This window comes from Nannobrachium achirus (assembly GCF_963921795.1).
Source record: "Nannobrachium achirus genome assembly, chromosome: 19".
Taxonomy (NCBI): Eukaryota; Metazoa; Chordata; class Actinopteri; order Myctophiformes; family Myctophidae; genus Nannobrachium; species Nannobrachium achirus.
Genome location: NC_137826.1, coordinates 37,718,134 through 37,743,195, shown reverse-complemented (window position 1 = coordinate 37,743,195; position 25,062 = coordinate 37,718,134). Strand labels below are relative to the sequence as shown.

The following is a 25,062-nucleotide window of genomic DNA, read 5'->3' as shown; positions in this document are numbered from 1 at the left end:
TGTGTGTGTGTGTGTGTGTGTGTGTGTGTGTGTGTGTGTGTGTGTGTGTGTGTGTGTGTGTGTGTGTGTGTGTGTGTGTGTGTGTGTGTGTGTGTGTGTGTGTGCGCGCGCGTGCGTGCGTGCGTGCAGAACAGGTTTAATCGTCTCTCTGCATTGACATATCAAGTGGCGGTTGTAGTCACCCTGGCCACCTGTTTATTGGCGCCCCAGGCGACCGCCTATCGGCTGCCTAGAAACACCCAGTGGTCATATCAAATACTTTTGCGTAATTATGCACAGATGAGTGTGACAACAGGAGGTGTACAGGTGTTGATATGGTGCTGGTTGTTTAATGTTTACCCTTCAGGCCCAAAGGTTTAACCCTGCACATGAACGCATTCGTATTGTTCTAACATATAATTCATGTCATAAACAACACAGCCTAAAAATACACAGTACATTCAGCCACAACGTCTCAAACAAGACCTAGCTAGTTGCAGGAACTGGTGTGCTACGAGACATTTGAGACTTTTCTCAAACGGTATGCAGAGGTACACTGTCCTGGTATGCCCTGCGATTCTGTGACAACCACACATTATTATTTCAAAACATGTACATAGCCTATTCTTCCCAATACAGAAGTAAATTCTATACTAAATTGAAATTCACAAATATATATATATACAATTATTTTAAACTTTTTATTTGGCATTAGTAAAGAAATATTAACATTTATAGAGTGATAAGAGTGAAAATGTGTGTTGCAGAGGCTGTTCTGCACGGTTGTTGCCTTGAGACTTTGACTCGCCCTTTAGTGTGAATTTGGGCGCAAAATGTTTGAATGCCACGGCCATAGACCATGTGTGCGAAGAAGACGCAGCCTTGTGATCTTGTGTAACTTCCTGTCATGAAGTGCGAACCCCAACCATTGCTTCTGAAAGTGTTGTTGGTGGGGAAGAGGAAGGGTGTATTGTGGTTCACAGGATGCGCTGCTGGGCAGAGACGCTCAAGTGTCTTCACGCTGAGAATGTTATAATTGATCAAATAAATCAAATCACGTTTATTGCATGGTGAAATGTACAGAAACAACAGCACCTTAATTATTGCTGTCAATGAAATGCTTAATCTACAAGTCCCTCGTTGTCAAAATACAGTGTATAAACAATGCGTGTAGTAAGTAAGTAGAACTTAGAACATAATACAGATATAGTAAAGCAAGTTAAAGGAGTAGTTCACCACTTTTCAACCTGTCTTCCTATAATAGGTCCTCACTAATGTTCATGATAAAATATCACAATTTTTTTCTACTCAGTCCAAGTCTCCTAGGAGAGCTGTGGGAAGTTCAGAATCCATCGTCTTGTGACATCATAATTTTCCCCCCAAAACAATTAATCAATATTTTTGAAAAATATTTTTAGATTTTTATTATTGCGAGAGCAATGGCTTCCACTTTAAAATTGCAACTTTTCAGGAATAGAAAGCCTGCAGTTTCTATAAGCTGGATTGGCAATCGATGATGTCACAAGACGATGGGTTTCTGACCTGCCCACAATCCTCCTCTGAGAAAAAAAATAATAATAATAATATTTATTTACTATTTTTGAGTGAGGACCAATTATATGAACATAGGTTGAAAAGTGGTGGAGTGCCCCTTTAAGAGTGAATAAAACTTCGACAAGATGTTTGACCAAATACCTTGATCAATATTAATCATGGCTAAGCAGGTAAAGGCAAATCATTGAACAACTACAGTAGAACAGTCGCGTACAGTACGCTCCGAAACGTTCTGGAAATGTTAAAACCATTGCAATTCGTCTCTGTCAGGGTCAGGGGTTAGATCGGTCATGTTATTAGGGTTAGGGAATATCTCTAGGTCATCTGGCTAGCTCAGAGGTACTTCTGCAGGTGCATCTTTTTCTTTTTTTTGCACGTCCACATAGGTCGGTGTGGAGCGCCTATGCTTATTTTAAAGGAGTAGTTCACCCCCAAAATGACTTTTTTTCTATTGATCATTCATACCATGGAGACTTGAGTTCAATTCAAATTTTATTTATTTAGTTTAGTTGCATTCCTGAAAATAAAAATGTGATTATAGTAAATTTACCCCCATTCATTCCGGATGGGGACCCGAATGGATTTGGGTCCCCATCCGGAATCAATGGGTGTAAATTTCTTAAGAATGCAACAAAAAAAATATTATTGAACTCAAGTCTCCATGGCATGAGTAATCAATAGGAAAAAAGTCATTTTGGGGTTGAACTACTCCTTTAAGTCACTCTGGATAAGCTAAATGTGTCTAATTGCATCTGCTAATTAGTGTGGTTGGTTGCCTGGCAACACACTATAGTTCTCTCCCAACTTAATAGAGTAATATATATAGAGTAACTTTATAGAGTAATTTATATAGAGTAACTTTATAGAGTAATTTATATAGAGTAACTTTATAGTTCTAGTCCAACTGTTGGACTAGAACTGTTCTAGTCCAACAGTTCTAGTTTGGCGACCGGGAGGAGCTACCCCTGTGTTTTTGGCAGCGACCCAGTCGTCCTCATCCTCCTGGTTGCTATCTTCCCACTCACCCTTCATTGCCCCCCCATACAGATGCTTGTCGGTGACCTGCTCATTCTGGTTGATGTTTGGTGTTGCACATAACATTCTGGTGTAGCATTGGCACCCATCCAGGGACTCTCTCTAGATCGTCCCCAGACGACCCTTCCATCTTCGCTTCCGGTTCCCCATACATCCAGTCAGCTCATTGGTGCTTTGCGGCTCCTGTGTCTTTCTTGAGTACATCTACATATGTCAGTGAGGGACGTCCTTGTGACGGTGCCCATGTGTTGGTTACCACAGCACCAGTTTGCTGGCTGGCTGAGCACTATGTGTAACATTCTGGTGTAGCACCCGTTCTGCAGAGTTGGCTTCAGCCAGAGTCCATCATTCACTGCCATATAGGAGAACAGACTCTACTGTTGCATAGAAGAAGCTGAGTTTGATTTGTCGGGGGAGGTTGGAGTTCCATACAGGGACCATGCCATTCAGGGACTAGTGAAATGCAGAAGAATGTAAACATACAATTTGGGGTGTTGCTTCCTTGGCCTCTGGCAGCATGCACAAGACATTTTGTTGCTCATCACAGACAGACTCACACACACACACATACCCTCTTCCAGAAAGCTCAGCCCCTAAAGGACTCTGAGGAAAAACTCGAGTAGTTGGAAAACGCGTTGTCTGTCTGCTGTATGTCAAGCCTTTTTGTGTTCCTGGTTTTTAAGCTGCTGGATGAATGATTTTGTTTAGAACTCAATACTTCCGTAAATTTCAAGTAAAGACTCTTCCAACTATTCATAAAAACAATGCATACCTACCTTGTCTAAACATAAGAAGAAGATGTTAAGACAAAGTAAGCTGCTAGGCTTGTCTTTAGGCTTTTTGGGGTTTCCTCTGCCCCTGCCGCAAAATGACATCTAAAATTCAATGTGGTTCTCAAAGTTAGTTCTGTGACCCCTGGAGGTCTTTGGGGGATTCCAGGGGGTCCACAGCAAAATGTGTTCACTGTTCACATAGCTTCAAAATCGGTTTAACCACTTTATCCCTTTTGTACACTGGCTATTTGAAAATAGACGATCTACAAGCTCACAAAACACCACATTGTGACGCGTTGTGAGCTTGTAGAGAGTCTATTTTCAAATAAATCTGGGGGACTGGGGGGTCCATGGCAAAACCATTTATTCTGAAGGGTTTCTGCGGCTAAATATAAATACATTTTTGGGGTCCTTGGCATGAAAGGTTTGAGAGCCACTGGGTTATTGTGTGCTTGCACAAGGCCAGATCCCTATCACCTAACCGATGACACTGCAGAACAGCATGAGGCCTGTCCTGATTGATTGATTGATTGAAGACTTTATTAGGAGTTTGCATAGGAAAAGGTACAGTTTCATGACGGTACAGTTCACTGGTACAAGGTCTACTAAAAGGAGATCCTAGAAAAGACTAAGCTTATTTCCACAGGAAACCATTTAAGTATCTCATATAACATTGAATGACAGACGAATAGAACACAGTACTATGCAGTAGATATAGTCAGTAAAAAAAAAGAAAGAACAAAAAAAACAGTAAGTTTATACAAACAGTAAGTTATACAAAGAAGGGGCAGGGGAGGGTAGGCCTGGGCTAGGTTTGTTTTACCAGTTGCGAACGGCTGCTGCCTGTAAGTGTTTTTTCAGGGCGATTTTAAAGGATGCTAGTGATCCACAATCCTTTAAGACCTTTGGTAGGGCATTCAACATTTTTGTGGTAGAGCAGAAGAACGAGTTTGACCCTTTCTTTGAGGTGACTCTCGGTTGAACATGATCTGTGGCGCTGCCTCTGGTGTTGTAATTGTGGACGTCCTTAACGTTTATAAAGTATTTTGCCAGGTACATGGGTATCTTAGTGGTGTAGTGTATCTTGAACACCAGGCCCATTGCAAGTTGCTGTACTCTATCATCTACTCTGAGCCACCCCACTCTTAACTGGTGAGTAGCGGTGAGGTGAGTCTGATAGGGAAGGTTAAGCAGGACCCTAATTAGTTTGTTTTGGGCTGTTTGGAGTTTGGTTTTTAGGGCTTGTGGGGCGTCACGATACAATACGTGGACTCCGTAGTCAAAGAGGGGCTGGATTATTGCACCAGCTATGGTCTTCAGTGTGTTGAAATTGACCATCGGGGCGATCCTCTGTAGGAAACAAGTTCCTGTCCTTTGATATGATCCTATTTGATATTTGATATGATCCTGGTTGAGTGGCTCATGTCCTATTGGCAAGGTTCCTACATGGAAATGATCTGCGTCAATAGTGTGTGCGTGTGCGTGTGTGCGTGCGTGCGGGCATATTTTGGACTTCAAACCAGTTCATTGGAGATGGATGTATTAATGGGAAATTTGGGAATAAAATGGAAAGCTTAGAACCCAAGGAATAATTAGTTATATCGCAAGACTATGTCAATCTTTCCTATGTAATGAATATATTTTGAACCATGCCTATTTATAATGAAAATGATGTGTAGAGGTGCATGGGATATTGTACCAATGTGTAACTAATATACTACCAATAATGATTTCTTCCATTTAGAATCTCGAAACACAAGTAGCGAGCACAATATTGTAGATGCTGTAGATGCTTGCAGGGGATGTGGTGAGCTAGCTGGCACACACAGCAAAGCAACAGGCAGGCAGGCAAGAGCTGGTGGGTATGGATTCTGGGGCACAAGAGAAAAACTACAATACACTAAAGAATAGTTTCACTAGGATTGAACTAGTTAGAAGTGGTAGGCCGATCTAGCCTGTGCACACACACGGCCGTACGCAGAAAAAACAGGTGACCATGACAATAATGACATGCCGGGGGCACGGTGGCACAGTGGTTAGCGCTTCGCCTCACAGCTAGAAGGTCCTGGGTTCGATTCCCGCCGGGGGACGCTGTGGGTGCTGGGGGCGTGTTTCTCCCTCCGCGTCATCAGCGCCCACACCCTAAGTGGGATCGGCGATAGGGCCTTTCTGTGTGGAGTTTGCATGTTCTCCCCGTGTCTCCTAGGGTTGATACCCTCACAAAAACATGCAGTAATCCTGGTCTCAATAATGCCTCCCCCTGGTCAGCCGGGGCGCTTGATGGAGGGGAAAGGAACTGGTTGGAATAACGTGTTCCTTCCACGCGCTACGTCCATCCTGGGGAAATCCCCCGTCAGGTGAAAAGAAACAACTTGGACTACTCATGCATTGAAGGAAGCATGAGGTCAGTCCATTGTCTCCCCAGGCGCGGCAGAGGAAGAGCAGAGCCTAGGATTACATAGGCAATTGGCACTGGGTGAAAATGGGTTGCAAAATCGTGGGATAAAAATTATAAAAAAGACAATAATGACATGCCCAGAATAGGGACACCCGCGGCCGGGGAAGCCGTTAACAGAAACCTCTCCCTATCGTCTAGTTTTTATATAAAGTACTTCCACGCCAGCTGTCTGATTCAGTTCTTGGCTGTCTCCCCAATTCTCACAACTGTCAAAACAGGCCCTAAAGACAAGTTTCATACTGTACTTCACCACGCTTGCTTTGATATACTTCAGCGTGACCTGAACTCACCGCAGCAGGGACACGCTATATAGATAGACATTAACATGTTCTCACCTGTCCTGCCTTAGATGCTCTGCATGTCCTGTAAAAAGGAATAATCCAAAAGGGCTATAAACGTATTCATATACTCAATAACAGTTGTTTAACATAATATAATACCTCTATTACCTTTCAAGTGACTCAAGGATACTTGACACCCAAAACAACCAAAAAACAAACAAACAAAACACTTTTTCTTTCTCACTTTTTCATGGCTGACTTAAATGTGTCTGGGCAGCATTTGCAAATCTCTGTCTGGAGAGTGTTCCAGAGGGCGGGGACTGCCACACCGAAAGCTCTGTTGCCAAACGTTAACCAGCCGATGCGGGGGTGGATAGGAAACCCCTGTCTGAGGACCGCAAGTTCTGTGAGGGAGAGATGGAGAGATTTGTAGCTGAGGAGGAGGACTGATGAGGAATGTAACTGGAAGCTAGTGTAAGTGCTGGTGGATGAGGGTGGGGTGATGTGCTGCCAGAGGTTGGTGTCGGTGAGAGCCCTGACAGCTGACCTCAGCTCATACTGAAAGGTTGTCTACTGAAGCATAATTATGGAATATCTAGAATGCTAAGGCTTCAAGGCAAAGTACGCTAATTGTGGGCTCGCCTGAAAGGCGAGAACACTATGTTATCTTCATTATTTATATAGTGAGATCCGTCGCATAGTGAGTTCCGTCGCAGACAGTATAAAGGCAGGGCCCTTAGCCAATGGGGTGCAATTGAGGTGTGGACAATCTGGGAGTGGTGTTAGCTGGAGTATTGGTTGACCTTCACATGACAGTTAGCACGCTGCAGAATATAGTCACGAGCGAGCCCACACTGTTAAGTAGGAACAGTATTTCTAGTTAATAATGGTACTGTGGCCAGTGTGGGGCTCTCAGATGATCAGGAAGGGCATTCCACATGCATTGGAGCAGTGAGCAGAATGCCCGGTCGCCCATGGACATGGTCAAGGGGGCAAAGAGAAGATTGGTATATTGGGAGTGAAGACTGAGAGTGAAGGTTTCGAGTGGAAGGTTGTGGTTCTTTCAGGTAAGAAGGGGGAACATTGCCGTGGATGCACTGATGAGTCAGAAGGGAGATCTTGTATTCAGTCCTGAAGTTTCTGGGGAGCCAGTGAAGTTAATGGAGGATGGGTGCAGGAAGGGATCTTGCTAGGGATCCCAGTGAGTAGTGCGTTGCAGTAATCCAGCCTGTAGGAGACAAAGACACGGACCAGTTTTTCAGCATCTGGGGGGGGGAGTTTTGCAATGTTCCTAATTGAGGTGAAGTGGTGAACACACATTGTATAACACTACAATACTTAGCTCAGCAAAAAGAACATATCAGCCCAGAGCAAGCCCTTAAAAAAAATTGGGCACAATTTTCCAAATTACTGAGTTTGACGTGTCCCTTAAATTTACCTGAAAGTTTCTGGCCATCGAGATTTGTATCTCTTGTGGTTAATTTTATAGTTAGATTAGTCGTGGTTATGGATGGTGGATATGGACTGAATTTCAGAATAATGTCCCCAAAGGTTTGCAAGGCCCTGTGTATGTTTGTGGCTATGTGCGTGCATGGCGTGTGTATTGAAAACAGGGATAGACTAGAAAAAGTGCTCCTCGGAGCACAGGTCTCCTCCAGGCCAGGTAGGTTATTGTGGGCCAGTAATGTTTGGAAACCAGTCATTTTAAGATTTTTATAGTATGAACTACAATTCATGAGATATGAATTACGTAGGGTAAACATAAATAAGCCTGTTATATTGCCACCATGAGGCTTATTTGAAAAGGGTATGGTGGCATTGCATGTCAAGTTAGTTGGAGTGTGCGTGCTAACTTTCACACCAATGAAACAATTATTTGTAGCATTTTGTGAGAAAGGGGCCACTCCTGTGACAGCAGGGAATATAAGAAATCTGGCTGATATGTATTGATGACATAATACAGAGATGATGTGTTCCAAATTGCATAAAGATAGGTTGGAGTAATATAGAGTACCAGTTTGGTTCAGGTTTAGACAAAATCGGTGTAGCACCAGCAAAAACTGAAAACACAATATGACGGAAAACTTGTCAGGTGGAAATGGGCATGGCTTATTCCAAGAAATCCAAGGGGAAAAGAATTTTGATTGTGTGACCTACGGTTCAAGAGTTGTAGGCCAAAACACGAATCAATCAATCAAACGCTGCGTTCTTGATTTTAGGCATTTTGTTTCAAAACAAGCCACTTCTGCAAACTTCAGATGCCAATCTTAGCCAATCAGGATGGAATATATAAAGAAATGTACGTGTTGATCACGTTGACTATAGAGATAATGTGTACAGATGTGTGTGATGTTTGGATAAAATCTGTAAAAACGTGAATCAGCCTGTTATAGCGCCACCATTAGGCACTGTTGGGCCGTCCGTACAGTAAAGATCCTCAGTTTTAACCCAGACTTGAGTGTAAACACACAGCCTCTTTATTGCAATATACTATATGAACAAATATTGTTGGCTCTGCTTGTGCACACAATTCAAAAATACCTTGGCAATAAAGGTGGTTGCACACTGCTGCGTTTTTCGTTGCGAAATGCGTTTTTCAGGGCAAGGAGAGAGAGAGAGATAGAGTGAGCAAGGGACCGAGTGGTGCGCGAAACGGGCGGCAGTGTGCAAACGTGACTGACATAACGTGAGGTTGTTTTTTTATTTGCGTGCTCCGAAATCCACTCCGATATTCGGCCCGAAAAACGCAGCAGTGTGCAACCACCTTCAAGCACATCAGACAAAATAGCTGGGTTTACCTGTGGAGCATGGAGGAATCACGTTAAAGAAATTGATTCAAGCTCACTTTAGTCTTGACTTATCTATATCTAATAAAATTGCATTTGCCATTGTCTGTCTTTGTACCAACCACATCTACCAGCATCAAAACAGGAAGGAGAAGTATGACTTTCTGTGCTCTATGCTGAAAACCATGTTTAACCACAAGAAACTACTAGACAAAATGTGATGCAAGAGGAGTGCACGGCACGCCAGGCTATACTGTAGTAACATAAGACCACAATAGCTTTGCTGTTGACACGTTTCTAGCGATGCATCTCGGTATGATCGGCCATTACTTTGTGGAGTTCAGAAGGAAAACCAGTGGAAAACTGGTACAGCCGTGGTTTTGGGATATATGACACTTGCGAGTGTCATTAACTGACCTGCACTGACTGTCGCAGTGAGGCCAACAGCCACTTATGAGGGCTGTGAATACCTACAAACATGAGGGCTGTGGGACAACAGGTAGATATGTGTTAATGCATTCACAAAACCTTTAAATAACATACTTGTTGCTGACGACGGGATGGAAGAATATTCACGAATTGTCTTGACTGGGATGACGGCATGCACAAAAGGGTAGCTACTGATTCTGATTGGTTCAGCAGTTTGCTAGACAGACAGACAGACAGACAGACAGACAGACGTATGGGGGAAAACATTTTATGTCGCCCGCCTTCGGCTGGTGGAGATGACAATGACACTGGAGTGGTTTACTGTACAGGGAAACTCACCATAGATCAGGGTAACTGGATCCATGACGCATGTCCTTATAATGGCTTTTCTGTTTACATTCTGTATTACTGTACATACAGTAGCACACCATAACAGAACTGATCATCTGTTATAGCATATCATCTACACTTATATGAAAAGGATGTATTCATCAGTTCATATGTAAACATTTACACAACTTGCTGCCAATTCGCCAGACACTTAACTCTTATCAATGTGGCCGTGGTGGTGCTGAAACCCTGCCCAAATGTTGAAGTCATACGTTATAAATCTGTCATATAGAGGACTGATGTCATAGACATAGATGACTGATGTTACAGGCTGGCCACATTGGAGCCTAGTTAATGCACACCCTCTTTTAGAAAATGTCACAAACAAACTCAACATTTTGGAAAATGTCTGAAAGTTTTAACGTACAGTATGGTATGCTCAAAATGTATGCGTTTAACTGATACATTTAAGAACCTCTCTTGAATGCGGTCTCACAGCGTGGGTATCAATGTACTGTAGGCTTCCAGGCTTTATTGCTAGCCTAGTGCATGTGCACAGGCCGGGAGCGTGTCGCTGTTACTACACCTCATCTTTTCGACACCCGACTCTAACCCTCACCCTAACCTTAACCTCCGTGGAGTGAGTCGCTAACCCTCCGGTCGAAATGATGGGCGTTCGCAAAAGCGAGATTTCCCCCACAGGCCGTAAACAAGACATTTGCAGCTGGTAGCTGTATATGTATGTATAAAAAGAAGAGGCTTTGGTCTCCGTAGGCTATATTTGGAGAAGATACTGCTGCCTTGAATTTGATACAGTCATGTTTTGCTGTAGACTACCCAGTCTGCTGTCGTGACTTGTTAAGCCAAATATGTGATTATGCTGTAAACCTGAAGTGCACTATGTTGCTAAGTGACAGAATTTTTTGTGGCCTTTGCTTGTTTACAGTAAAGACATGAATAACTTCAAATGTTTGTGTGTGAGTGGCCACTGGGTGGCTCAGGGGTTCCGACATGTCGCCACTCCGAAATAGACTTCTTATTGTCGGAGTGGCGACACTTCCATAGGGGTTAAGTTTAGGGTTAGAGATAGGGTTAGTGTCGGAATGGAGACATGTCGGAAAGGAGACATGTCGGAGTGGCGGGGTGTAACCTCTACGTAGGCCTGTCACAATTATTACAAATATGTCAGTCATTTCTTTTTATATTTAGGTCATGTGTCATATCTGCCATGTGCAACTTCAAAGCCTACAAGCCAAACAGAAATGTAATTGTCAGCGACAAAAACACAATTAAGTTAATCGCAATTATTGACAATTAATCTTAAATTTAAAATCAATGTCATAATCGTGACAGCCCTACTCCTGCGGACTGGGAGCAGCACCTTTCAGCGGGGGTGTTGGAACGGGAGGAGTAGGATGGAGTTGGAGACCCTCCGTCTTCCTAGTGGGGGAAGCTCACTGGTGTGCGTGCGTGCATGCGCGAGTGGGTGTGTGTGGCATTGCTGTAACGTGTGTGTGTGTGTGTGTGTGTGTGTGTGTGTGTGTGTGTGTGTGTGTGTGTGTGTGTGTGTGTGTGTGTGTGTGTGTGTGTGTGTGTGTGTGTGTGTGTGTGTGTGTGTGTGTGTGTGTGTGTGTTGTTGTGGGCGTGGGTAGGAGGACAAATGTTTTCATGTGGATGGGTGAATGTAGAAATGATTTTTCGCGGGGTTGGGGTAATGTACTTGGCACATCTGTTTGCAGTTTCTTTGTTGTTGAGCCACACAGATATGTGAAACTATTGTATTGTGCTGTTTGTCTGTACTCATGCGAGTCTGCATATTTATATACCAAGTTTACCTCGTTTTTGTTTTGTCTTCCAGTGCACAGTTTATTTGAATGAAATGTTATATACAAATACAACTGACTTGACGCATACACTTGGCGTGTGTGCGTGTGTTGTCCCACACTATCACTTTGGTACAGTAAGCTACATAAATGTGTACAGTTGCTTTGTTGACTCATGTCCTTTGCTGTGTATCACGAGAGTCAAAAAGCTAGGGAAATACCTGGCTTGATTTTCCCTTACTGGTGGTGTGTGTGTGTGTGTGTGTGTGTGTGTGTGTGTGTGTGTGTGTGTGTGTGTGTGTGTGTGTGTGTGTGTGTGTGTGTGTGTGTGTGTGTGTGTGTGTGTGTGTGTGTGTGTGTGTACACACACGTGTGTGATTGTGCTCATGCATGCATGTGTACAACTTTAACACTCAGGACGCCACCATTCACTTGCGCTTTATTTTGAAGAGCCCCGGAAGCTCCGTGCGTGTGCACGTGGGTGTACACTGACGATCCAGGAAGGAGATCTGTTTGTTTACAAACGGTCGCGAAAACTAAAATCCTAACCGGGGCCGACCATCACGGCATAGTGTCGCCGTGAAGACAAGCTGATCTCGGCCTCCTCAGCGTTATTTGCACCTTATTTCGAGATAAAGCCGTTTTTATGTTTCAGTATAGAATAGGAGTTAATGGATAATGGCCGCTCTCGGTTGCTTCTGGCTGCGTTGCGTCATGACGTATGCAGTTTTTTCTTTCACCAGCACCCGTAGCAAGCGTCTGAGATGCGGGTTACCATGGAAACCTTATCTCGTCTGTGAACGTGTTTGGCTACCAAGAGCAGCCAAACTGTTTAAGGGAAGTGACCCAACGTGTTCACAATTCACATGTCATTTCACAACTATGAAAATAATCCCAGTTCAGTTGTTGTGCTTCAGGCTACTGTAGATCAGTATGTGTTGCCTTATCTATGTGAGGTTATAATTAATTATAGATTACACAAAGGCATTCACGTGGGAACAAGACAGACATTGTACAGACAATAACACCACACAAATAAGGTTCGGGCAGGGTCAAGATAAGGCATGGAATGGTGAGGATTGTTGGAGTTTGGGAGTTTATTTATAAGTAGGCCTATAGTAATACCTTTATATAAAAACGGGACGAATTAAACCACCTTCTATGGATTCAATTCCATAAGTCACCGGTTCTCAAACATTGTCATGTCAAGAACCCTCAAATTGATATAGATATATTGATAAAGTCTTGATATTGGAAAATATTTTATGAAAACAAATCTCTGCAATTTTCATAAAGCATAAATAGCATGGGGGTTATGTCGTTAAAAGTGTTGTAGATGGATGGCTTTGGTTAACAGCAAACTATAGCAGGCTAGAGGGACAGCGAATACACTTTCCGACACCAACACTTGCCGCAACGCTGCCATGGCAGGTGCCGGAGCGGTACCTAACCCTAACCTTAACCCTAACCTCAGTAAAACTATACCTAACCCTAACCTCAGTATAACTATGCCTAAACCTAACCTTAACCCTAACCCTAACCTCAGTAAAACTATACCTAAACCTAACCTTTACCCTAACCCTAACCTCAGTAAAACTATACCTAACCCTAACCTCAGTATAACTATGCCTAAACCTAACCTTAACCCTAACCCTAACCTCAGTAAAACTATACCTAACCCTAACTTCAGTATAACTATGCCTTAATTTAACCTTAACCCTAACCCTAACTTCAGTAAAACTATACCTAAACCTAACCTTTACCCTAACCCTAACCTCAGTAAAACTATACTCAGGTGCTGGTGCCGGAGAATGTATTCGCTCTTTCTGGCAGGCTATCTGACATGTATTGACGTGACATACCGGTAATATACATTTTGTTGTACTGTATGCTATATGTGTTTTGGACTATGCTACACAACAGTTATGCTAACCGTTGCTACTGTAAGACCAATTCATGAACCTTTATTGTGCCTGCAGAATAACTTGGTGCTTGCAGAATAAGGTTTTGGCATTAAACAGAAAAAAAAAGAACTGAAATTTGAGTTTGGGGATATAGGTACTACAAGGACAGCACTATTGCATGCCATTGTTGAGGGGCAGCGATAGCCCAGTGGTTAGAGGAGTCTGCTTGCGGTCAGAAAGGAACCCATCTGGTTGGGGAAGTGTCTGAGCAGCAGCCACACTGTCACTACTCACTACCCTCAGTACCTGAGGGTAAGGACACTGACCCTGAGTAAGGACACTGGCTGACTGGCCCAGGTCACTTTACAGCAGTGCTTCCCAAACATCTTGGTTCAGTCAAGACCCAAAAAGAGAAATTAGACGTTTGCCCGGGCCCAAACTAATTATATTGATTGCTAAGAAAAGAAACTGTGACTTTCGCGGTTGCCTGCTGCGATTTTCTTACCTTTTTAACGTGCAGGCGTGCAGAGAATGTTAGAGGGGCAGAAGCTGACATTTCTAATTTCTTTTGGTGAAAATATCGAAAATAGCAGACCTCCAAGCCCCGCAGAAGATCTCACGTTCCGTGCTGAGGAGTAGGCTAGTTCTCGAGGAAACCAGGGAAAATAGCAGATCTACAAGCTCACAGCACGCGCTGCGTTGTGAGCTTTGTGGATCTGCTATTTCACTACTTTTTTTTTATGGAAATTATTTGATCTTTGAAATACTTTAGAATAGATGTTGGAATTGTTTTTAATTGATGACAATGTTTGACTTTTTGTTGTTGAAATTATTGGGACACATCTTGTCCGCGTATCTCTGTCACGCCTGACACTGTGGTTCCCCTGACACATCACTGTGACATCACAGATGAATATCATATAAAAGTCCATATACCCCATATATGAAGATCCCTGATGTCATCCATATACATCACTGGCCAGATGGGCAAGACATGGCCCATATCTGTGTGGCTGGTTCAGATAGGGATCTCCATTATGTTATAAATGTCTCTCCCTCAAAATAATAGCTATGAAAAGAGAGCTCAGCTCACGTGCATGCTTCGTAATGTTGCACACCGACAATAATTTTAACTGTTGTGTTATTTGACTTGGGAACCCGGTTACATGCCTATGTTGTTTATGTTGTCATTGTCCTACAAACATTACTGGTTATGAAACCATAGATGATAGGTTTAGTTGCAGTACATCCCCCCAGTTAGATTGTCCCAACCACTTTTTAAGTGCTTCCTACGCCCATGTAATAAACGGTACAAGAGGCAGGATACAGACATCTGTCATTGGCTGTGAGTTTGAGTTTGGTTTTTCACAACTGTCACTGGGATGACTAAACAACCCTTCAGTCTCAATCTTAAGGCCCATTCCCACTGGGCCAGATAACAGATATCTGGAGATATTTCTCCAGATATTTTTCCATGCAAAGTGGATGGTAGATACAGATAAAAAAAATATTTGCCACAGATAAAAGTATCTGTGGCAAATATCTGTGGTAGATATTTTTTTTATCTGTATCTACCATCCACTTTGCATGGAAAAATATCTGGAGAAATATCTCCAGATATCTGTTATCTGGCCCAGTGGGAATGGGCCTTAAGTCCTGCTAACTTCTAGAGATTTAGAGAAACCTTGTGAAACCAGCGATTCGATGTTGTTGGGGAATCCCAGTGGGACTGATGGGGTTGCCGTAGAGTCAGTAAATAGAAGATCTACCGTAGCGCTACTGCCAAAGTGATAAAAATCTGGGAAGTGCTGCAGTATGTGGGTGGAAAGCACCAAAGTTATCTGTTGTCAAGTGACATGTTGTGGCTACTCACCACATGTCTAGTTTTTCTCCCGCGCCTTTCTCAGCTATTTCCTCATACCAACCAACCTCCCCACTGTTCGCCTTCCCTTGACGTTTATTTGTTTTCTTCATTCGGTTGCAATGTTTTACAAACTGCCGGAAATCTGTTGTTAGTGATTGAGACCATCTTGTAACAGGAATGCCAGTTCTGATGAGTATCTTTGTCTTCTGACCTCCCAGATGGTGTGGTGTTGCATGTGAGAGTAAATATGCCTTGCGTAGCCATGAATCGTTTCTGTAGTGTGAGGCAGCTTGGTGTCCAAGTACACCCCCTGGACATGACGCTAGTATGTCGTATGGACTTAGCCCCAATCCAACCCTTAATGCTGAGTGCCAAGCAGGGAGGCGCTGGGTCCCATTTTTCTGAGTCTTTGGTATGACCCGACCGGGGTTCGAACCCCTACCTCCCAGTCTCAGGGCGGACACTCCAACCACAAGGCCACATAGCTGCCTTGTGGTGCATGTGAGAGGTTGAATATAAAATGTTATCATCAAAAATGTACAAAACTTTCAAAAATAGTTGACCTACAAGCTCACAATGTGTCATATTGTGACTCATTTGAATATGGTTTAAGTGGTTAAGAGATCAATATAGTAACCAAATTACATATAAAAGAAAAAGGAAGAAATAATGTCGTTTCAAGTAAATTCCAGAGTATAGAAGCTTCTTATTTCCTGTGAAAGGGTGTGGATAAATTATTATTGTGGATCTAGGCTCACTAGAAAAGGGGCCGGGCAATTTAGATATGAGACCAGATATCATCTGATATTTTGGGTATCATAACATTGTGATACTGTATGGCATAAGTGTTGCCTGGTTTTTATCGGCTCCATATTATAGTACAGTGATGTCATTTTACAAATGTTATCTTGACTGATTGCTCAAGCTGCTGTTCCTATTATTTGCCTTTTTCGACTTAATTATAGGCATTATTCTATTGGTCAAATATGTTGTGAAAACACCAATAGTCAAACCCCACAATACATATTGACGCACATTATTTGCTCAACAATATTGGATTTTGTCCATTTGGCCCAGCCCTAACTTGAAGTGTATCTCACCAACTCCTCCATTCAACAGATGCAGTAGGTGAAATGACCACCCATTCGTCATGCTATGGTATGTAGGCCACACATAAAAATGTACTGTGAGTGTGCACCAGTTCTTTGACCCCAGCAAGCCTGTGATACATGTATGTTAACTAATTAAGAAAAAATCTGCAATAAAAAAAGAAAATACTGTAAAATGTGCATTTTTCGCAAAAATATATATTTTTAAAAGTTTTTATGGCATGACCAAAATAGGGATGTCAGGGTCAAAGTGGTTATGCTTCTATTATGCACATGATTGGATCCAAATTTGAATTGTATTCCAATAATTACCTTTATAAATATGTTCAAATATGTTCAAATCTATCGTCACAATTCTCTAAAGGTAAACGTTACATAAATGGCTATAACTCTCAGAGAGATGTGTGGAATTCTTCTATCTCTGACAAGCACAGTGAGCGGTTATATGTTTGTGTGAAGATAATTGCAGTTCAAAGTAAGCTGGTAAAGTTCACTGTGCCAAGATATCATGTGGCAAGAGGGTGGAGGAAGATACAATAGGTGTGCCTGTGTGTGTGTGTGTGTGTGTGTGTGTGTGTGTGTGTGTGTGTGTGTGTGTGTGTGTGTGTGTGTGTGTGTGTGTGTGTGTGTGTGTGTGTGTGTGTGTGTGTGTGTGTGTATGGGCACTCGTACGCACCTGTGCACACGTGTTTGTATGTCTATTAACCAAGTTGGCAATTACTGTGTGCATAGCTGGATCTAGAACATGGAAGGGACAGGGTGCGTCCGTGCGTGTGAGCGTGCGTGTGTCTATTAAATGGGCTGGCAGTTACCATGTGCATAGCTGAACGTGTTAGGGATTGTGTGTGTGCGAGTATGTGGCAGTTACTGTGTGTGTGTATGTGTGTGTGTGTGTGTGTGTGTGTGTGTGTGTGTGTGTGTGTGTGTGTGTGTGTGTGTGTGTGTGTGTGTGTGTGTGTGTGTGTGTGTGTGTGTGTGTGTGTGTGGCATGTATACCCACACCCAATGTATCTGTTTAATAAATACTTTATTCACCAAAAGAAATAAATGTCGAGGACTTTGGCTTGGTGCAGAGGTGTAATTTATTTGGCAACTTACCTGGTGATCACATGATTCTGTTTTTCTGAATATAGCATTGCGGAAATTGGCAAACTAGCCTAGTCTGACATCATTGCAAATAGTAGCCAGCAATACAAGATTTCATATGGTGCTAAGTTAACCACTTAAGCCCTATTTTATGAGTTCAAACATTTTACAAAATACATTACAAATAGCTGATCTACAAGCTCACAACGTGTCATGACGTGATGCTTGTAGAGAAAACACATTTTGAAAACTATTGGGGGAAAGAATTGGCAATCGACCTGCCCAAAATCAAGGATAAAGTAAAGAAGGTGAGGGCAGATGTTCTACGCCATAGCATGTGCCATAGACACATTGGCAGATGCAACCGTTCAATGGAATGCAGTAAATGAGAGCCGGCTGAACCAGCTTATGAATATGTTTATTTGATTGCGACCTCTGTCAGATGATCACAGATGAAATCACACATTGTTATTATGATAACTTGTGTTTTTTGATGTGCACACTATCTTATATATACATTCCTCTAAGAGCCGCATCCCACTTCCAAGCCCATTCACGCCCACTTCACATCCACCTCAACTCATAGCTAGATCAGATGTAGTTCAGATGTATGTCGGTAGAACTCACGGAATACCGCCCTAACTCTATCATTGGCCCCCCGTTGCCATGGTGACCGGTGACCGCCGTCCATTGGCTCGTATTCCCAGCTATGGGACCGGCAGATCCAATTTGAACCGAGGGGGGCGTAGCCAGAACACACACACACACACACACACACACACACACACACACACACACACACACACACACACACACACACACAAAAATAGCTAATAGTTAGCTCACAACTTTCCACTTTTCGCTTTCACCTCAATCGCAGTAACATCCGTAAACACCATGTCATCGCATCACCATTTTTTATTTTTTTTCAAAACTTTTTTTTTTTCCATTTTTTTTTTCAAAAATTTTTTTTTCTCAAAAATCTTTTTTTTCTCAAAAAAATTTTTTTTCTCAAAAATTTTTTTTTCTCAAAAAACTTTTTTTCTCAAAAAACTTTTTTTCTCAAAAACTTTTTTTTTCTCAAACTTTTTTTTTCTCAAAAAACTATTTTTTCTCAAAAAAAAACATATTTGGCCATTACACACACCACACTGCCGCAACATGGCGGTGAGGGCCGCGCAGCGGCCTGAACTCTAGACTTCGGGCCGCAAACTTCTAGTATTATTTCACTGAGGTTATACCGTATCTGAAGAGCCCAGAGTACGTTTCTGACCGGGCAGTATTAGGGGTGTAACGATATAGTAACTGAATCGAAAAATCGATTTTAATTTGCAATGATCTACTATATCGTTTGCAAAAGCAAAATATCGTACCGTAAAATGTATGGTTACAACCCTAGGCAGTATTCATTCTTCAAGGTTAGTAAGGTTTCCAGGCTAGACACGGGTCTAGTGCATGGGGATACACGGGTCTAGTGCATGGGGATACTCGGCATCGTTCCCAAGTAGGCCGGTGCCCGATGGCCACATTTAGGCCTAGAATTATTGAATGCTTTAACCAGTGAAAAATAGCAGATATACAAGCTCACAGCGTGCCGCGCTGTGATCGAGCTTGTGCAAATCTTTGAATATATGTATTTTCAAAGCGAACGTTTGTAACTAAAATTTGCTTCTGGGTGGTCCCTGGAACTAGATATTTTGAGATGCGGGTCTGTGGCCGAGTAAATATCATTTTGGGGGTCCTTCACATGAAAAGGTTTGAGAACCACTGACATGGAAAGCCTTACCGAAGGCCATAAAGGAGTGTGGATCACTAGCATCCTTTAAAATTGCCCTGAAAAACCACTTACAGGCAGCAGCCGTTCGCAACTGGTAAAAAATGAACCTAGCCCAACCCTACCCTCCCCTGCCCCTTCTTTGTATATACTGCTTGTTTTAGACTTACTGTCTTTTTTTTTTGTTTTTCTTTACATATCTACTGCATAGTACTGTGTTCTATTTGTCTGTCATTCAATGTTATATGAGATACTTCAATGGTTTCCAGTGGAAATAAGCTTAGTCTTTTCATGGATCTCCTTTTAGTAGACCTTGTACCAGTGAACTGTACCGTCATGAAACTGTACCTTTTCCTATGCAAACTTCTAATAAAGTCTTCAATCAATCAATCAATCAATCAAACAAACATAGTAGTCTCTCAAGAACAGACTAACTGAGCTCCAGTTATGTGAAAAGGACCTTTTCTTTGACGATGGCTAGCCATTGCTGACATAGAAACACAGGTTTTTCAAAAAACCTTAGAAGGATTCAAACACACTTATAGAATCGGGTCAAAATTCAATTTTTCACGATTTTTCAAAAATAACAGATCTACAAGCTTGCAGCGTGGCACTCGGTGCCGCGCTGTGAGCTTGTATATCTGCTATTTTTCAATAGTTAAAGCATAAAATAATGATACACAATAATGTGTACCCGTTCTGAATGGGTTAATATACACAACGCTCTAATCCAGTGGTTTTCATATCAAGGTCGGTTATTTATTGGGCATTTGAGCCACGGACCACCATTTGATGAGATTTTGCCTCTCAGACCTAAAACGTCGAATATTTTCTTATCGTTGGATGCGATTTTGTCCACAATTCCTTGCTGCATTGATGTGGTACCATAGGAGAGATAACAGGCAAACGTTGACCAAAATAACAATTCTTCTGTATTCTCTAATTGTGTAGACTTCTTGTAAATCAAGTAATCCAGATGGTTAATAATGTACTGTAACTCTTGAGAGCATAAAATGAAACCAAGTGGACTCAAGGACCACTGGTGGTCCCCGTATCAGTGGTTGAAAACCACTGGTCTGAAGTCTAAAGCTATGTACGAAATCTATGAAAAATAATGCATTTCATACAGTATGTAGTAGGTACTGTATGTAGTGGTTGTCCCTGCTTCATCTATCTCTCTCAGCTAAGGGGTCATTGGCCTGAAAAATACCCCTAGCTGGTGGAGGACCGATGCTTCTCCATTAGTCTAAACAACATGCTAACATCTAAATAATATTCTCTTAGCATTCGTGGTAAAGCAAACAATATGTATTTAAATAATAACATAAGATATGTGACCAACATGCATATTCACAGTATAACCCAGTAGATAAAGTCATGGTCAAAAATCAGTTTACCACTTTTAACTTTAACGCGTCACAATGTGATGCAATGTTTTGTGAGCTCAGCTTACACACCTTGAAAAAAGGTGATTTCTTTTGGAAACATTTAACAACACAATTCTTGTATGAGGGAGGGTCCCTAAACTCTTTTAAGATGGGGGTCCGCAGCCATATACATATTCATTTGGCTGTCCTTGACATGAAAAGGTTTGAGAGACACTGGTTTGACTTACTCCGATCTTCAAGTGTTTGGCATAGGTTTCTGGGGGGCACAGTTCTCCATTGCGAAACATCCCCATTCCGAACACCAGGTTAGCATTCACCAGCGTGGCCAGGTTAGCATTTCACATGGTTAGCATTCACCAGCATTAGTTTTACTGAGGTTAGGGTTAAGGTTTAGATGGTCAGAATAGCAATGTTTCAGGGTGCCGATGTGTAACCCCGATTCTGCTACTATCTTTTCCCTGCGGCTGTTTGGTTTCTAATTGGAGATTATACTGGCAACTATGTAATTAGGGATTAAATGTGACAATTCCATTATTCTCTGTTTACCTACTGGGTATCTGGTAGTACAAGCTCCAATGTAGTGCCAACAGTTTGTTTCCGAGAACCTAAAAAACCCACAAACATATCTGTATGTGTAGCCCGCGGGTGGGTGTTAGGAGGATGCACAAATTGTAATGGCTCCTCTGATTGGCCAACCCAAGCCGCCGGCTTCACGGATTGGCCTCACATCACGCTTGTGCCAGTATAACTCACTGATTGGCTAACCCAACCTGTCCGCGGCGTAACTGATTGGCCGAGCTTTGCCTAACATTTGTGCTGCATAGCCAATAAAATGGAACAGAAAGTGGAGAAAAGCCATTAACATGGAAGAATGTGATCTCGTCATGCATGGCCCCGGAGAAGGCTGACGAGCCGGTCTAGTTTATGACTAGAAAGATGCAATTGGAAATTGCAAGAGTGGTTGCCTTGAGGCGAGTCACACTTGCAAATATCTCTGTATCTGTCAGTCCTTGTCCTTATTTGAGCGGTGCTATTATTTCTAATAAGCCACAAAGACACACATGGCTTATTTTGTGGCTTATATTTATATTTTATAATGTTTTCAGACACATATTTTAGTTGCTGATTAAGTTTAAAATGAGTAATACACCGTCTCTGGGCGTCATCTTGAATGCCATTCAAAACGGAGTAGTTCTGCAATTAAAATCAGCTGTGTTTGAAGGAACGTGCAGATATGGGAATCAAACAGGTGTAATCAAGGTTCATTTATATTCACAAAATCCTATCCATGTCATCACACAGCACGTTTTTGTTCACAGGAAGTATTTAAGATTGGCTTTTTAGGGACTTTTGATATAGAAATACACAAAGAAATACACTTTTTTGGGGGCATCTATTGTTAGGTATGCCCATATGATGACCACGGGTATGCTCTAAAGGTGAGAAAAAAGTATTTTTCATTTCAATAGGTCTTTAAGGGTGGTGATTCATTTCACATATTTCATAGAACAAAGTCTCAGTTCAGTTGTTGTGCTACAGGCTGCTGTGGATGGTTTGGTATGTTTTGTTTATCTACTGCAAGCGAAGATAAAATGACATGTGTGTGTGTGTCACAGTGTGTGTGTGTGTGTGTGTGTGTGTGTGTGTGTGTGTGTGTGTGTGTGTGTGTGTGTGTGTGTCTGTGTGCGTGCGTGTGCCTGCGTACGTGTGCCTGTGTGTCCTTAATTAACTTTGGTAACCTGAAATGTCTTTCTGGAGTTCCACAAAGTATTCCCTGCTTTCCTCCCCACACTCATATAACACGCCTGCACCCAGAGGAAGGCAACCAGTGATGTCATCGTCTCACACACAATGGGATGTTTTTTCCTTTCTTTGGACTTTGGACTTTTAGACTTTCAGCAGAGAACCAAACAGAACCAAACGTGATGGATGAAAATAAGAACACTAGCAAAGAGATTCCAGAGGATAGTTGTAGGACTTAGCCGACTGACCTGTTAGTAAATAAGATGTCGTGACAAGAGCCAGAGTGAATTCCACAGCTGTGTTGAATCATGATTTGGCCTTTATCCAAACCTTAGCTTGCCTTTATCGCATACTACAGGCTGCAGCACCAGAATGGATTGTGCACCGACTCGCTACATGAATGAACCGAGTGAACTGAATAATGTACGTCTAGAAATGTAGCAAACCTTTTTGTTGTTGTTTTTCCTCAATGTCACATTTAAAAATGTGTGCACAATGTTAAAGCTCCGCTTAAACAGGTTGTGTTTTTTGCTTGAGCACCATGACTTACAGTAGGTACATCTCGAGTCAGACAAGTTATAGGTGTACAATTAAATGACAAACAATAAACAGCAAGATAGGAGATACAGTATATTGCACCCAGTGTGTGCGTGCGTGCGTGCGTGCGACCCACATTATGTATCTGCCTGAACTAGCTCGCCAGCCACGCATCATTAACATAATGGAGCCCAGACCATGACAATAAAAGCCCAGAACATCAGGAGATGTCGTCTTTGAGCTCAAACTTGGAATTGGTGGTGTTGTTTGTGGCTGCAAGAAGAGTCAGCCGAGATAATTAAAAACACCTCTCAAACAGAGGTTTGAAGTCATGAGGTCATGACTCATGCATTTAGATCACAATCTCAACCGTCGCACCCCTCCAGTGTATACGCTGTAACGCAGGCAGCAATATCCAGCAACTCATACGGTACATGCACCGTGACCTTAACAACTTATGTTCTCGACCATCTGGTCAAGAACATAAGTCTGTTTTCTGTTTTCCCAGATTTTGCAGATCTGCTATTTTCTTTTGGACAAAATGTCCCCCCCAGAATATATACTGTATGTATGGACACTAGGGTTCATGTGGCTAAAGTAGTGTTTTTCTCTTCGTCTGACAGGGTTTCACTCGGCAGAAGACCGCAACCCGTGATGGCCGGGTCTGTGTTCATGATCCCCCCCACACCTGGAGATGTCTTCTTCACGTCTGACACCTTGCAGAGGAAGGAACAACTAGGCCTGTCACAATAGTTACATAATCAGTTACATAATCATCTAATCTAATTATTTGACATAATCGCAATTATTTTGTCATAATCGTTTCCATATTGAAAAATGTTCATATATTTTCAAACATTTTCAAAAATAATGGAACTAGCAGATCTACAAGCTCACAACGCATCGCGATGCGGCGCGTTGTGAGCTTGTAAGTTGGCTATTTCCACTATCAATGTTCTTTTTTAAGTATAAAGTTGTCAAATATGTCAGTAATTTCTTTGTATATGTAGGTTATGTGTCATACAGTATCTGCCATGTGCAACTTCAAAGCCTACAGGCCAAACAGAAATGTCATTGTCAACGACAAAAATACAATTAAATCGTTAATCGCAATCAGTGACAATTAATCGTCATGTAAAATGTCATAATCGTGACAGCCCTAGGAACAACTTCATAGTTTCATAGAACATATACACAGTATATAAGAAAGGAGGGTTGGTTCAGCTAGTTCCAACGCGCTACTTAATGTCTTGCATGTCTCCCCTCTCTCTTTTCTGTCACTCTCCTATCTAAATAAAAAATGAAATGCCAAAAAACTACATTAATCTTAAAAACTAAATACATCAAAAATGTGTTTGATCAGACTATATAGAGGAACTATTCATCTGTCTGCTGAAACTTGCTAAGGACACCAATTATTGTGTGAATTGCACAAGTGCACATACTGCACAGTCAGCATAAAAAATAGAGAATTGAATTCTGTGGCCTGCCTTCTTTGTTAGAAAGACTTCAGGTTTCATTATGAGTGAAACTGACTTGGGAATATTTAGACTAGTTAGTGCAGGGGTTGGTTACTACAGGGGATCCTCCAAATCTTGGTGTGGTAGAAACCTTTTTTTCTCCTTTTTTATATGAACTACTTGAACGCCTATAGCGTCCGTATTCTGAGAACTTTAGCCAAAGATAGCCGATCTACAAGCTCACAACGCCTCGCACTGCCAGGCGTTGTGAGCTTGTAGATCGGCTATTTTCGGCAAAGAGCTTGTAGATCGGCTATTTTCGGCAAAGAGCTTTGGTGCAGAGGGGAAAAAAGAGCTCAATAAGTACAGAGTGAAAGTTCAAGTTTATTAACTCATACAGTGCCGCCGGCCACAAGGGGCGCTAGAGTGCCAGAAATTTCTCTATAGACCTTCGCTCTAGCTTCCGTCGACACTGTCCCAAGTGCCTTGGGATTTCACTCCAGCCAATGCTATGGGTGACTAGAGGAGGAAGCTAGCTGACACGTAGCCAAAATGCTAACCCATTTAGAAGCCCGATCTAAAGCTATTTCAGTCGCAAAACACTTTCTCTTTGGGTCTGGGAACACAATCCGGAGAAAATCCTGTCTAAAGATGTGTTTTATTATTGGAGTGGGCGGCGCGATGCGGCCGTTAGCGCGACTACTGCCCGTGTATGGCCGAGTGTTGGCCCGGACCATGGATGGACGTTT

At 42.3% G+C, this 25,062-nt stretch overlaps 1 long non-coding RNA gene across 1 annotated transcript in view; it reads left to right on the top strand.

Moving 5' to 3' along the window:
* Positions 1–24,523, top strand: part of LOC308304221 — a 34,991-nt gene extending 10,468 nt beyond the window's left edge. Inside the window, exon 3 of the long non-coding RNA XR_013963046.1 lies at positions 23,477–24,523. This is a non-coding gene — a long non-coding RNA (uncharacterized lncRNA). The remainder of the gene's footprint in view (positions 1–23,476) is intronic.
* Positions 24,524–25,062: the final 539 nt, after the last annotated feature.